Source organism: Paralichthys olivaceus, chromosome 15 (assembly GCF_024713975.1).
Source record: "Paralichthys olivaceus isolate ysfri-2021 chromosome 15, ASM2471397v2, whole genome shotgun sequence".
Taxonomy (NCBI): Eukaryota; Metazoa; Chordata; class Actinopteri; order Pleuronectiformes; family Paralichthyidae; genus Paralichthys; species Paralichthys olivaceus.
The window spans coordinates 7,878,792-7,894,110 of NC_091107.1; the positions used below are offsets into that span (position 1 = coordinate 7,878,792).

The 15,319-nt window shown below is 40.1% G+C and overlaps 1 protein-coding gene across 1 annotated transcript in view; it reads right to left on the bottom strand.

Annotated features, from left to right (window-relative positions):
- shroom1 (shroom family member 1) overlaps window positions 1–15,319 on the bottom strand; it is a 29,578-nt gene that overhangs the window by 12,038 nt on the left and 2,221 nt on the right. The window lies entirely within an intron of this gene.

Sequence of the window (15,319 nt, forward strand, 5' to 3'; positions counted from 1 at the left end):
TTAACCTTATCTACACTATGTATGGTCGCATCAGCTGCCTGAGAGTGAAAAGGTTTTTTCGCAGGGTGTTCTCTGCTGAAACTATTAAGGTACCAGAAGACATAACTCACCAGTGAAAAATCTTATCCTGGCATTTCTAGGTCAAATTCCTTGAGTGAGAATTTTTGCTCCATTTATTATAAGCTGTTAGGAAAAAAATATATGCAAAACTTCACAAAAAAATGTAACATTTTCCTTTTTTCCCAGAAGAACTAAGATTTCAAATATGTCTTATCCTTTATTCTTCATTCTTTTGGTATTTAACTTTATTCATCAACACGATTTTTGCAATTAAAAGTTGTTTGTAAAGTGGATGATTTAGATCAAAATAAAGTTTGACAAGTCTGTGTCGAAATAGTAACTTAAACTCAATAAAGGTAAGGAATTTTAACTATAAACCCCCTAGTACAGCAATAACTACTTCTGTCTGCTTTAAACACCATCACCTCCACTTATATTATAAAGTCAACACTAAAATCTTCATGTGAGCAAGATATAAAGTTGTATGTCCTTTTTTTGTTTCATGGCTGGCACAGTTTACTGCAGCTTGGTTTTGTAGGTCAGTTCAGTTTACCACCTGCTGAAGGAGTCTGTCGTTTTGCATCAATGAGGCCTCTAATTAAGGGCCTTGAGGTTGCTGTTGCACGTTGCAGTGCACACATGGAAAAATGTCAGGAATTCCAGATGGATCTACAGAAATATGTAAAGATTAGTCATGTGACCGATGTATAATGCCTTGTTATACAGCCCTCTGGCCAAAAAGGATTTGTCTTCCACTTCCCCTCATTATTCTTGGGCTGTTGAAATATTTGCAGTATCTATCTTTGTCAAATAATTTCTTTGATGCAACAAGGAAAGATTAAACTTTATTTTAACTATACCGGCAATAACTATGCTGTCCTTTGCATATAAACCTATTTATGTCCAACCGAGACACAGTCAAGCAAGTAAAACCCATAAAATATTTGCAGATAACACATGTTTTATAACCTTTGGGTCTTTTAAACTGAATTTGCTGAAGAACTCATACTATACCTGAAATTCATTTAGACTGGGATACAGCTTTTAATAACCAGAAACTAGTTCACACCAGGACTGACTTCAGTCTAGAGCTGATCTCTTAAAAGCAATAGCAAGAATAAAAGCAGATTCTTCCTAATTCACTGTAAAAATATGATATGTTTAATAGATTCCCGTGGTCCTGTAATACATGGAGACCAATCAGCATCAGTTATCCTGAAAACTCCAGTCATCTCTAATGAGCCCCAGCAGGTTAATGATAGGTGCAGGTTTTTACTGTGGACTCTAATGACAGGCCAAATGGCCTCTCTCTGTCATGACCTGCATACCTTTCATTGTCATGATACCTGTCATGCACACAGAAAGGTCAGTGTTGCCAATAAAACAAAGACAAGCCAACCAGTTCATCAACTCTGACACCGCAGTATGACACTGGGCCTCATCATTGATGGGGAAATGCAAGAAATGTTGTCCACATTATGCCTCTATTCCTTTTTGTTGTTTTACCAACTAATAAAAACCCTAACCAACAAAGACAAAAATCCTCTAGTATACAACTACTTTTAATTTAATTAAACAACTGAAATAAACAACTGAAGTCTCCCCATAATTATTGCCAACTTTGTTGGCTGAGCTGAAAAACCTGAATCAAAGATGATCCTCGGTGGTCGTTTTGCATACACACAAAACCCACCTCCCAAGAGCCATTCAAACTACAGTATTAAGGGGGATTCCATGTATTTATGAAGGGTCTTCTGATCTGTGGTGTGTCTGTGTGTGTGTGTGGTTTCCAGCCCTTCTCTTCCCTCTGCGAACAGAGAGGGGCTCTCTAACAGGGGAGCGCTCAAGTGGAAGTGATGGAGGGGACAGGCAGTGACAAAATGTACAGAGGGGAGGGAGGGAGGAAGGGAGAGAGGGAGGGAGGGTGAGGCAGAGGGTGACCGGCCCAGACAAATACCCGCACACGCAAACCACAACAAAAAGAGACAAGAGAAGTGAACAATGACAGCAGGAAAGCTGAACACAAAGTTGGGAGACTGGATCAACAGTCACAACAGCGAGGCAGAATGGAAACTACTTAGTGATCAGACTGGTTTGCTTGAAAGGTTACGAACTTTAAGGAAAGAGTAAGCAAAGAAAAAAACTCACCCAAACTCTGAACCTAAGCTGTTGACCTTCCTAAGCTCCATCTGAGATAGAAATAAGTTTCCCAAGTTTCAACCTAAGTTTAGCCAAATGATTTCCACCATGGTTTCTCATTCAGAACATCTTTCTTCCTCTGAAGAGGGGACTGGACCAAGTAACCAGGAGAGCCTGATATTAGAGGGAAGACTTCTAGTGAGTCCCTTCTCCCCCCACCAAGACCCAAGGCTGCATAGCGGGACCCGCTGATTGGCCAGCCTATGACGTCCGGCTCTCTGATGCACAATGAGCGCAGCGGAGGGAATATTTCACTGCTGCAGATAGCTGCTAGTGCTGCCGGCAGCCTGAACAACAGAGAGAGGGGAGAGAGAGAGAGAAAAAAAAAAGAGGCCTCGCATTCCTGGCTGGCTTCAAAGACGGAGCAGAGCCCAGGCGCCATTCATTCCCAAGGCCCTGAGCCCGGCACATGGAGACTGGCCAAGGCAGGAGGGAGAACAGGGGAGGGGGGAAATGGTGGTGGGATGGATGACCTCCCAGCCTCCACCCAAAAAAAAAGACCAACATCCCCACCATCACACCAATGTTCCCTTTTCTCTCTTATATCTAACACCTATTAATCTCCTTAATTAATGAAGAATACACTAATCAATAATCGACAGGAGAAAATTCTCATAATTACTACCAGAGTTAATTAAATTGTGTAATTTAATTTAGAAACTTTGGGGTTGATTCGTGTACTTGTTACCACACCAGTGATCGTTGGTCTCTCAAATGTTTTGAAAATGAAACCATCTCCATTCACTGTATCTGAAGAAAAGGTAAAATGAGAATGAAGATTTGGCGACAAGTGTACTTGTAAATACCAACACTAATTCCAGAGCAATTAGCCATGCCATAAAACCTAAAAACACACCATAAAACGCTGATCTGTCTATTGCTTGGGTCAAAACACGCTCTTAATGACACCATTAGCTTTTCATTAGACAAAGGCCCTTTCTGCCTTCTCTATTGTTTTCTATTGTGGCTGGTAGTGCTGGTGCTCAGCTATGCACAAGTGTTTGTTACTGTTAGCAGCACAGTGTCGGACAAAGTGGAGCAAAGAGTTGCATCCAGGTTTATGTTGTTGTTGCTTGTTTCACTGCTGTTGTTACCGTCTCCAAGTCATAGACAGATTCTAGTGAGACTGAGAAAGAAAAAAGTATTTAAACCATGTGATGTGCAAAACTCTGCTGAAATTCTTCATATACAGGCTAGATTCACATTGCAATGAATATATAACGAAAATGTTTTAGGATGGATGACGCCACAGTCACCAACGACAACCGGAGAGTCGTATTGTATTCAGCCTAACACTTGTAACACTTGAAAATGTACAGGCCTAGTTTAACATGCGCCACCATTAAGGTGAATACAAACTGGACCCATCACATTTGTTTTTCGTCTGTTTCAATTTCTTTCTTTTTTTTTTCTCTAATGGATACAGATATAGAGGCTTTTATTTTTTTGAGGGCTGATTCTCTGAGGGTCTTTGGGAGCTGAATAATTACATTTTAGCTTTAAAATAATTTCCACACGTGATCAAACGAGAACTCCACAACAATGTGAACAAAAAAAAAAAAAAAACTAAACAAGGATAAGCTTGTGGCCACTTTCTGCCCGGTAACTGAACTAAAAACTCTGATCAGAGAGTAAGCTGTAAGAACTGTAAGAATTTAAAGAGCATATATATCTTTTTTTAAACTGCAACATGGTCAGGGAAAGTGTCAGACAAGGACACAATGTCTTATTAAAGAAGAATGTGTTTATTAAACCAGTGAATGAGAAAGCGAGAGAGGGAACACAGAGTGAGTCTAAATGAGAGAGAGAGAGGAATGAAGGATGGGGGGGGTGTTAAATTCTTTAAGATTTTTTTTTTTGTCTTTCATTAGTGATTATGTGTTCCCACATGACCTTCGCCATCGCAGCCACGAGATTGGACCACCAGGCACCTGAGAAGCAGAGGCCAAGTGTAGACAGAGAATGCGAGTGAGACAGAAGACAAAAAGATGCCACAAACCCACATGTCAAAAAAGATAAGAAACATGGAGGACAAATATGAGAGAGAGGAGGGAAAAAAAGAGATGAGCTGGGAATTTGAGGAGTTATAGTCTGTAGTCAGCCAACCAACTAGCAGGCCAAAACCTATAATCTTGTTAGCACTGCTGCGTCTGTGCTGACAAAGACAACGATGGGCTGACGGACCCCTGGACCCCTGCCTGAGGAGCTGAATGGATCAGAAATGTACTGTAGACATTTTAAAATGTCTAAGTAGGTGTAATTAATAGGATTAATAATGGCTGCATAACATTAGAATAGTAGGGCCGGTTTCACCAAGAGAATCAGGCTGATCATAATTTTTTGTTCTCAGAGTTTCACAAAAATTAATTGAATTTTCACACAATCCCCAGGCCAACTCGGAAATATGGGCCACGTTTCCATGGTAACAACTAATGACACCTGCTTACCAGTGGCCTCAAAATGAAAAGATTGAATCATGTGTCATAACTTTCCAAACAATGTAGTGGAGCGAGCAGAGAAAAGGCAAACATCCTGACTGATGAGTTAGTAGACGTACTGAGAACAGAAACTGATTTTTTTTAACCCAGAATTCATAGCAAATCAGAGTACAAGCACCATCAGAGCTTTGACTACTCACACAACAACACAGACCAATGCATACAGTAGATCACAGTCACTCTTACTTACAGCATTCATGATTTAAGCTACCATGGGATTAAAATTGTTCCACTGACCTTTTAGTCCATGGAAGCCTTCATGTGAACATGAGCTATTATACTCTTAAATCACTCAAAGTGTACAGTAGACATATTGCTTGACCCTCCATCCTCCACCACTGAGCAAACCGTAACCCAAGTAGGCCGGAGATACCTAACACAAGACACCACAAACGTTAACCTGGTGTCTTCAAATCAGAAATCTGTGAGGATAAAACAGATGGAGGAGGCATCAGAGAAGCAACAATGCTCAGCTATGAATTAACGTCTGGGCTCCAGTCTCCCACAGGACCTCAAAGACATCATTTCCATTGTGTCCGATCAAACAGAACTGGAGAGGAAGCCGTTTTTGAAAAGGTGGAAGTGGTCGGGTGTCGATTACTGACAGAGCAAAGCATCTAGTAGCGGGAAAGGGAAAGCCTTGTTCTTGTGCAGTGTTATGACCAACACATGCAGTGCAATTTCTCTCGTCTGTGCATGTGCGTTAAACTGAAAAAGATAAGAGAGATTAATCTGTGTCCATGTGGAGAAAGACACTGTGGCTGCATGTTGCTTAGCAGTGCTCAGACCAGCATCCCAAATCTTTAACTGAACAAGACAAGCTGTCACACTCAAATAAGCTCTGCATTTCTACAATATTAACATTAATGCTATTTGATTTAGTGTTGATGTTTCCACCAAAACATACATAAACCTGAAGAAACTTGTTGTCACCACAGAATATTGAATGCACACACAAATGCAACAAGGTCAAAAAGCGTATATATATTAATAAAAATATTCACTGCAATAAAAAACTGCATCCTGTATCCTCCCTGGTCAGCCATTAACCAGGAACTGGTTAACCAGGAATCGCTGGTGGCAGCAGTATGTTTCAAAATGAACTCTGCAAATGATAAACTTCTTATTACCTTCGAGTGGCTCCTGAGAAGACAATTACTTTTGTATTAAGGACCCCTTAGGGGGCTGCAATATGATCTAGTCATGGTGACTTTAACATGATACTGTAGAAATTCCTCTACACTAGAATAGAACAAGGCTATGGGCCTTTTTTGTATTTTCATGAGTGTGTGTGTTTGGTCTAAAAATGGGCCAAAATCATCATTACTGCAGCATATTGTTTTCACTCTTTGGTATGCGTGTCAAAACCACAGTACATATTAACCTGGGTCAAAGTCAGATATGGAATGATTATAAAAGGGAAATCATGGAAGCAATTGGACAAGCACGAGCCAAACTGAATGCTCAAAGTGCCATCTCACTTGCTTTTTATACATGACATAAAAAGTAATGCAACAAATGAGAGAAACACCATCCACTTGTGCAGAAGCAAACCTTAACCTTATTTAGATCATATGTGTGATACAACAATGAAGAGAAAAGAGGAATAAGATGAGGAATGTATGAATAGGAAAAAAAACAGAAAGTGAGAAAGAAGAGACTTGGCCCTGCAGGAAGCTGTGGACAAACACAGCAGAAAGAAAAAAAATGACCCACTTCCTGTTCATAAGGTGGGAAAAGTCTCAATGGCTTCACCATTATGGGAAAAATGCTGTCCTTAAAGAAAAGCAACAACAGCTATTGTTCTTGTGTTCCCAGTGTTTTCTATAGCACAACACTTTGTCTCTCAACAGTCCCTAAAGACACTGTAAGAAGTTGAAGCAGTACAGATCATAGGAAGCTCAGTTTGGTCTTGTCGCATATTTCAATCCCTGTTTTTCTTCGGACAACATCTGTCCAACAAACTTTGTAAACAAGGATTAAGACTTATTCTGACCACTGAGAAAAAATCATCATCCCTAGCAGCTAGCTCAGCCTGTGTCAGCTCCTATCTGTCGTTGTCACTGTCCTGCCAGGCTGTGGCAACCATCTCTGTCGTGTTATATAATGAGCTGTGGTCTGACCAGCTGACCACAGACATAACAGATGCAGGAATTCACCCACGGTGGCCCCTGAGCTGGTACCAAGTCAGCGATGACACACTGCGTGACTTCACCATGAGCACATGAGATTTATCACTGGTGCAAAAGACTTATCACAGAGACACTGACCTCACCGCTCTGGCAAGATAACCGGCAAAATCTGGCAGAACAGAACTAAGAGAGATTCAGCATTTTTTCATGACGGGAAAGACGACCAAAGGAGGATGAATGTCATTAAAGTAATAAAATGTATGTGTTTAATAAAATGTCAGAGTGAAGAAATAAGTCTGAGGAAATCTTTCTGCAAAGGAACAGCAGAGAACAATGAAATCTTTGTGCTATCCGCTATACATTAGCCCCTAACGAGTATTTATTCATGGAATGTAGTAATGCTGGTCAAATCGGATGCAAAAGCTATTTATGGACTTATCACACCCTATACATTGTGGTGTCGCATAAAGGTCATATGATATGACCTGGTTCTATTCCGCTGCTCTTGTTTGCCATGGTAAGAAATAGTGTTAATGGAAAGGAAGTCAACTGGCATTATAATAGACTTTTGGTAGGAGTCCTTCTCAGATATAAACAGTACAGAAAAGGAATATAATGAAAAGATTATTTGAATATGTAATCAACAGATACACCTTAAACCATGTGCTTAGAATGTTAGAATTGATCCGTTAGTGTGTGACAGTCATCTTGTCTTTCTGCTCCTTGAGAAAGAAGAGAAAGTCAAAGAAAGTGAAATTGTCTTCAGGCAATTTCAACCTCAAAGATGATATAAACCACACAGTGAAACACTCTGTACTGGGTGAGCATGACCAGGAGGCCAAACACCTGACACTTTACGGAAGAACAAAGTGTAAAGAAATGTGCTTGGTAAGCAGCTAGCACAGGTAAAGCAAACAGTTTGTTATACTCTGTAAATAAATGTTGTTGACAATTTAAAGGGATAGTTCACCCAAAGATTTTAATTCCACTCAATCATCTATCGGTATAGCGGTGAGTAAATGATGAGTGAATTAAAATTCATCGGTTAACTATCCCTTTAAATCTAAATATGCAAAGTGCTCTATTCAGCTAACACAGCCACACTTCTTGGCAAACAGAGAGTATGTATTTATCAGTTGGGTAAGCAGTAATTATGTAATAATATCACTCGTCATTTAGTGTCACAGCTGGACCAATAACAGTGCTTGTTCACATTTTCTGCTGTTATATTCTGCATTATTCCCAACAAAATAGGGTGATTTGACTACGCTCCTCTATTCAAATATCTCTTACATAAGTGGCTTTCATCTGTGCAATGATCTCATCGGTTACCTAGTACCCTGTGCAGATGGCAGGTGAGTACACCTGATAAGAGCACAGCTTGTAGGACACTTCCTGGAATAGAACAAACAAAATGTTCACACAGGCGATCACGGGGATATAAACCTGCAAGTTTACATGGAATAAAGCTACGTGGTGACTTGTTACTTTATTGCTTTCTATTACTTTAAAAGAAATGTTTGAACATCCCTATTTTTCAGTTTTACCTTTTAAATGTTCATTTGGAAGTCATATTCAATAAATCCTGATTGCCTAATATCATGACACTTTGTTGGATCATGAGGAAAGAGTTTTAATTGCAATGCCTTTAAAAATAAAGACATTACATATTTAATCCTGTAGTGAAGAAAGATGCCAGAGGAGGAAGTGCCAGGTTAATAACACACCTAGGGCCAAACACATGATTTGCCTGTAATGTTTAACAATGGCACATTGGATTTAGTTGTTCCGACTCCACCGGGCCTTCTTCAGACAATCATCTAATCGAGCTGCAGCAGATGGAGATTATTTGGCTATTGCCTTTAGGTTTTTCAATATTGCACACCAATTTCTTTCATGGGAAAACACACAAAACTTTATCCCTATCCTTCTGCAGCCACACACAAATCCTAAGTCTCCACATCAACACACTATCCTGTTCACTTTAAGAAACTCAGACTGCATAATGAGAACTGGGTGTTCCCCTCCTGTAATCGCTCGACCTCCTGGAGTGGCTAAAGTCAGGTTTCAGTACTAAATGACCGGCTGAGCTCCAGGACAACAGCATTCCTCGTCTGGCCTTACTGCTCCCCGAGACCCGTCTAATATGAGGCAATTACAGCCAGTGAATGGACAGTTGTAGACACCAGAAAGCAATCTGAGCTGTACACCAGTTTTAAAGGGGAAAAACACACTCCTGCCTCTACTCCACTGCTATCAAACACACGCTGCATGCTGAGATTCAGACATCAAGTCAAGTGACAGTACACAAGAGTTTTAAAATGAAAACAATCTTTGGCCAAACAAGTGCAACTTCTTATTAGTAATAAATTACGTCCATAAAAACATACCCGAAAAGGCATATCACACAAACACTCTGGAGAACTAAACAAAAAGCAGATTGTTTTCTCTGCAGTTGGTTGCTTTGTTTTAGCAAACACTAAGAACAATGTTTGAAATGAAAAATTAAATTAAAATGAGATTTCTTTTCTTGGAGTGATGTCGGGGTGGGACTCTAACTGAAAGTAAGCGTATACAACATTTTGCCTTCATCGCTAGTAGTTGAATTGGGACTAATAAAAACCAGGAAACAACAGGAAATGAATGCAGGTGACTGTGGTGTCTCAGTCTTTGCCCATCCACACTACAATTCAGCCCCTGAGTTGTCAAATTAAAACAGCCCCACAGCGTTTCCAAACTTCTCTGTTTAAGCCACTTAAAATCTCCAGAGTAGTGTGGACAGCAGACGTCAACTGAGTAACAACCATGCAAAACTAAAACGTAGCAGAGTGGATGTGGCACTAGTTAGGAGCTCTGCTCGGGTTGAAGTTGAAGCTTGTGTAATTTCTACAGCTACCAAACATGCACCTGAGCAGTACTCTAATGAACCAGACTAACTGCAAACACCTGTGTGGCTGTGCAGGAGCATTAAATAAAAAAATGTTCTACTTCAACACCCATTTAAAAATGAATATAAAATTTGACCAATGGGTGAAGTGAGTTCCAAATCATGCATGCTTCCCTGTGGTCATTTAATGGATAACTAGTAAAACAGCTGTTCACAAGGTGCAGCAAACACAAATGGTACAGAGTCACTGACATGAGAGGTAAAGGCTGACTCATTCACACATGGAGCTCCTGCTGCTACATGGATACGTTGGTGACATCATGTCTGGAAAGGAAGCAGAAGCAGCAGAACACAAAGAGAAATATGAGGATAAGAAGAGAAAGGTGTGAGAAACTGGGTCACCGTTCACTATCTAATACGGCTTGATGAAAGCGAACAGACATCCCTCTAATCTCTTTTTATACCTGCCAGGATGCTTTAAGAAGCATGAAAAGAGCAGTCCAGACACACGATACGCTGCCCTGTGGACACACAGCAACAAGGAAACATTTGCTCAGTTTTGCACCACAGATCTGAACAGCGAAGTACCCCTCCAGGTAGACAGAGACAATCTGAGGGTTAACTTTCCCTCTTTGACCCCAATGAGGCTGCTGATGAAGCTCAATCACTCAAATAGAACTCAAAATGTCCACTGAAATTAAGCAAATTAAACTGACGGGCTGAAGAAAAATATTTGAAAGACAGAAATAGAAAGAAATGTTTACTTTGCATTTGTTTACCCAGGTTAGTTTCTTGTGAAACTTATCAGTAAAACACACAAAACTGGGACAAATCAATGACAGTTTTCAACGTATCACGTCAAGTTCAAATCTGGGTCTGTATTTCTACATGTTTTTGCTTCTGTTCTGCTTGACTTGATTTTTATACTGTTTTTCTAGTCTGATCAACCACTCAAAGTGCATTTATGCTCACAAATTCATACAGCACTTCTATACAGAGCAATTTTTTTTTTTTTAAGTCAGACCCCATTCGTACACTCTCGTCAGGGGCAATTTAGGGCCAGTATTCTGCTCTAGGACACTTCAGCCTGGAGGAGCCAAGAGTTGAACCACCGGCCTTCTCTACCTCCTGAACTACAGCCACCCACTTTACATATTAGGGCAACAGGAAAACAACAAAGCAGATGCTAATAAAGTTCTGAAATTAAAAATAGCAAACACTGCACCCATGTGAGGCAATACAGAAAAAGTACAAAGCACACACAGCTAGCTGTTAAAATCTCTTGAGGTTTCTGATTTCACCAAACCTCAGATAAATACTATAAAAGCTTAAGTGGACTTTATTGTCCAAATCTTGCCACTCTCCACTGCCAAAAAAATAAATCATTTACTTGAGTTGATCCCTGACCAGATGTTATTACTTAATAAACATGTAATGCAATACGGCTTTTGTATTACCTATCATAAACAGTAAAAGGTCTTGATTTTGGCCCCACAAAAAAGATTGAGAGAAAGGTTTGATAAGAGTAGCCAAACATCTGGCAAACCATTAATTCCCCTCCTGTCTCCTGTTTCACACTCTCAATTTCCAAGTCAAGCTTACTGGGGGAATTTTCCTTGTAAAATAAACCTAGAATAAATTTGATTTAGTAGATAGCTTAGCGCTAGAAAAGCAAAAGTGCAGCTTAAAGTGCAAAGATCTCAGCTTTCAACCTGTTCCTCAATGGTTTTTCCATTCCCACACACTGTACTAAACTAGCACTGCTACATTTTTAGAAATCACATGAGTAATTAGCCTTTTTTATCATTTCTACTTCCTTCAGCCTTGTTGCGGACGGGAAAAAACCCCACAGTATCTGTCATGACAGCGCTGAAAGCTTTTGACATTTGATTAACCTGTTTAAGGTGGATACCAGGTTAGCATCTAGCTTGTTTTGTCATTCCTCAGGTCATTGTGAAGCAGATGATCAAGGGTTTTTCCAACGGTTTTCTCCAAGAACAGGCTGATAAGTCTGAGTAATCCTGGGTAAGCGCTTTTTCCGCTGAGAAGTTTGCTTTATGCTGCAAACAGCTGTAAATTAAAATAATGTAACAATGAAAAAGAAAACTATTATTCTATCTGGAATACAGCAGTTCTTTATCTTGCAGCTCAATTACAATATGGATAGCATTATCCCAACTCCGTCCAGGTAATCTCAATGACAGAACACATGTCGGAGCACAACTAATAGAACAAATGTGTCTTTAATGGGTTGATAATTGCAGAGTCCCACCTACACCTCAGGCAATAGACTACAGGCTGCAGGTGATCTCCCATTATACTGACGCCTCTGCCTAAATGGAACAGCCAGAGTTAACTTTTAATCGTCTTGCTTTTGAAACATATACAGTAACCCAATAGTACTGATTGTCATGCTCAGGAGTCAAGTGATTGCTAATCTCTATTGTGTTTCTCTGCACCACGTCTGCCACCGTGGTTAATTTTGGGGACCTGGTCACAATGGGCTCTTTTTACTGTTGGCAGGGCAGGTTTCTTACTTCAGAGCAGGGGATGGAGGTTAGAGGAGAAGGGGTGGTGGTGGGGGTAGGGTGGCGCTTTGGGCTGTAAAACAAATCACACAGAGATTAAACTTCACCAGAAAACAGCGCAACACACTCTGGACTTTGTAACCTGGAAGAGAAAAATGAAGTGTGACGGCCTGAGTGAGCAGTGGTTCGATTATTGATGGGGACCATTACTTCAACTATTCCTGTGATATGATAAATTACTCCCTTGTGTCCAAGTCAGTATTTTTCTTCCACTATTATTTTGCTTTTCAAACACTTCCCAATTAATCATGGCCGTTTGAGTAGGCTACATAAAGGTTTGATGTTTGTTTTACATTTTTCTTGTGGCTCATTCATGTCAGTTGGTAGATTAAAGGTCTCAAAGGTCTAATTTGGGATAAAACTGATTGCAAGTTAAATTACAGTTCTTTGCAGACATAATCTAAAACACATGAGTCTGAGCTTATATTAGGGCAGCAGCAAATGACACACAGACACACACAAAGAAAAAGACATCAAGCCTCTGCTTCCAGCCATGTCTGACAGAATTTCATTAGACAATATCATAGCCACATTAATGCGTCTGTGCAGCTCAAGTCTCAATGACAAGCCCTCACCCACACCTCTTCATCAGGGGCTATGAAACCTGAGACAGCTCTCCAACAACACTGGCACAGACTATCATGGTGGTACAACATGTGCACATCCACGCACGCACCATGGTCCATGACACTCCATTTACATGGAGGAGGCAGGGTTAATGACCTGTACTGCAGACAGATTTTTTCTTTTTTTTTTTTGATGAATGCATTCCGGTTTTGTTTGTGTGGCGTACTGCAAACATATGACTCAATATGCAGCGGTTTGACTATTATTCCACTGATCAACAGGTGACAGCAATTCAGTGATGTTCAGAGCACATTCAACTGGACTTCAGGTAGGTTACGAACAATATGACACCGCACACATGCACGAATACACACATGACACATGACACTGCCATGTCACAATGAGAGTCCTATAGGGGCACACAATAGCCTAGGTGTGGTTCTGTCAGATAAACAGAATAGGTAGACAGACGCACATAACCATACACACTCTCCCACCTGCCCTCAGGGGGTCTCGTATCAACCAGCGATAACCCGTGGCAGCCATTTGTCTCCTTCACATCCATCTGCTTTATAGGACCTGAAGAGCCCTTTCTGTTCCTCTGACAAAAGAAGGAGGATCCGACAGTAATTCACAACTGCAGACAAGTGAGTGGTCAAACCCTGGTGGAAACAAAAAGGCCCAGTCTCTGCCGCTGTGAAGAGCTCTGAAGTAACAACTGAGGAGAAGAAACTAAACGAAAGGTGGGGGCAGAGACATGGAGAAAGGCTGTGAATTTCTGAGTCTGGTGGAAACTACACCGATGACTAAGATCCAAAACAACACATGCAGACCCTATATTCAATCGTATTAACTTTAGGTCTTTAGATTATGATGACATTTTTTGACAATGACAATTTTCTCACTATTGTCAGAGAACCCTTGCATTGTGTTCACATTGATATATCATAATACATATCCCTAACTGAGTCACACCACTTTCTAAACAATTCAAATTACAGGTGTATTTCTGGGAAACCAACAATAAGAATAAACACAATGCTACTTTCTTTGATTGGTCCGAGCTCCAGTAATATTTCATTTGTGTAAAATGAATCCCAGTTATCAATCAAGCTATTTAAATGGGGGGGGATACTTATTATAATTATTCCCTGCCTGTAAGTTTGAAGTTGAACGTGGCATTATAAGCATGATTTTCTCTTCCTGCTCAGTGCTCTGATTCTAGAGAATTAAATCATTCATCCTTATCTTCTTATCAGTGTTTGAAATAACCTTCCTGTAATGATGCATTACAACAATAGCGCAGCGCACCTGCATACCTGCACATTACAACCATGCATTCATCATGTTATCAGCTCTTACAATGACATTATTTTGAAGAGCATGACGTCATGACTTTCACGAACCAAAACCCTGCACCCTATGCTATCTACAGTTCGATAATGTTACAATAACAAGATGTACAAAAGGTTCTAAGATTCACAGTTTTTTCTTCAAAACATAATGTCCTAATCTTATCGCTATACTCTCAAAGATATGTAATCCTGAACAGTCGTTACAACCTATCAAATCTTGATAATAACGACTTTGATGGACTTTGGTCAATATCTACTTTACAAGCACTCTACTAGGAGGCCAGGTGGAGAAAATATGGAGGATCTGCAGCGTTCAGTGCATGTCTGAAAGCAGCTTGTGTAATGACACCATTTAAAAAAGTGTTTTTCTGAATTGCATGCATTTCACATTGTCAAACATAATTGAGAATACCAATATATCTGTCGATGGCTCATATCAGCCATTGGTCTGGCTCAAGTTTATACTTAAGATCAATATAATCACAACCAATCCTTTCTTGTACCAAGTGAGATTCATGTTATGTTAAAGAAATCACCACTGAATTCCCCCATTTCCTTACAATAATAATTCATTACATGAGTCTCTTCCTTCTCAAAAGATTAGCAGGATTTATTTTCCTGAAAACAACAATGCCAGCGAATGCCTCACATGCAGGCCAGCATGCTGGTCCAAAGGTGTGACAACATCACACTTGTGCTGCACGGAAAAGGAAAACAATACAGGTAAGAATAATACAAACCGACGAGCTGTAAATTGATTTACATCTCTCACACCTTCCTGCTACATCCTCGTCAATGATCTCACTGTGGCACCGTCAGTAGAGTTCAAAGTGAAACCATACAGGGTGATAATGATTTAATTGCAGCACTATTATGCAATCTGCTAGAGAGCTCTCATCCTTTTAGCAGCTATTTCTACGACTTCATTCGGTTATTTTTTTAACTCTGAAATCAAATATCGGCTGTACTGTTTGATTTGGATCATATCAACCACAATTTCCCTGGGTAACCAAATTCAGTTGGTTCATACTCA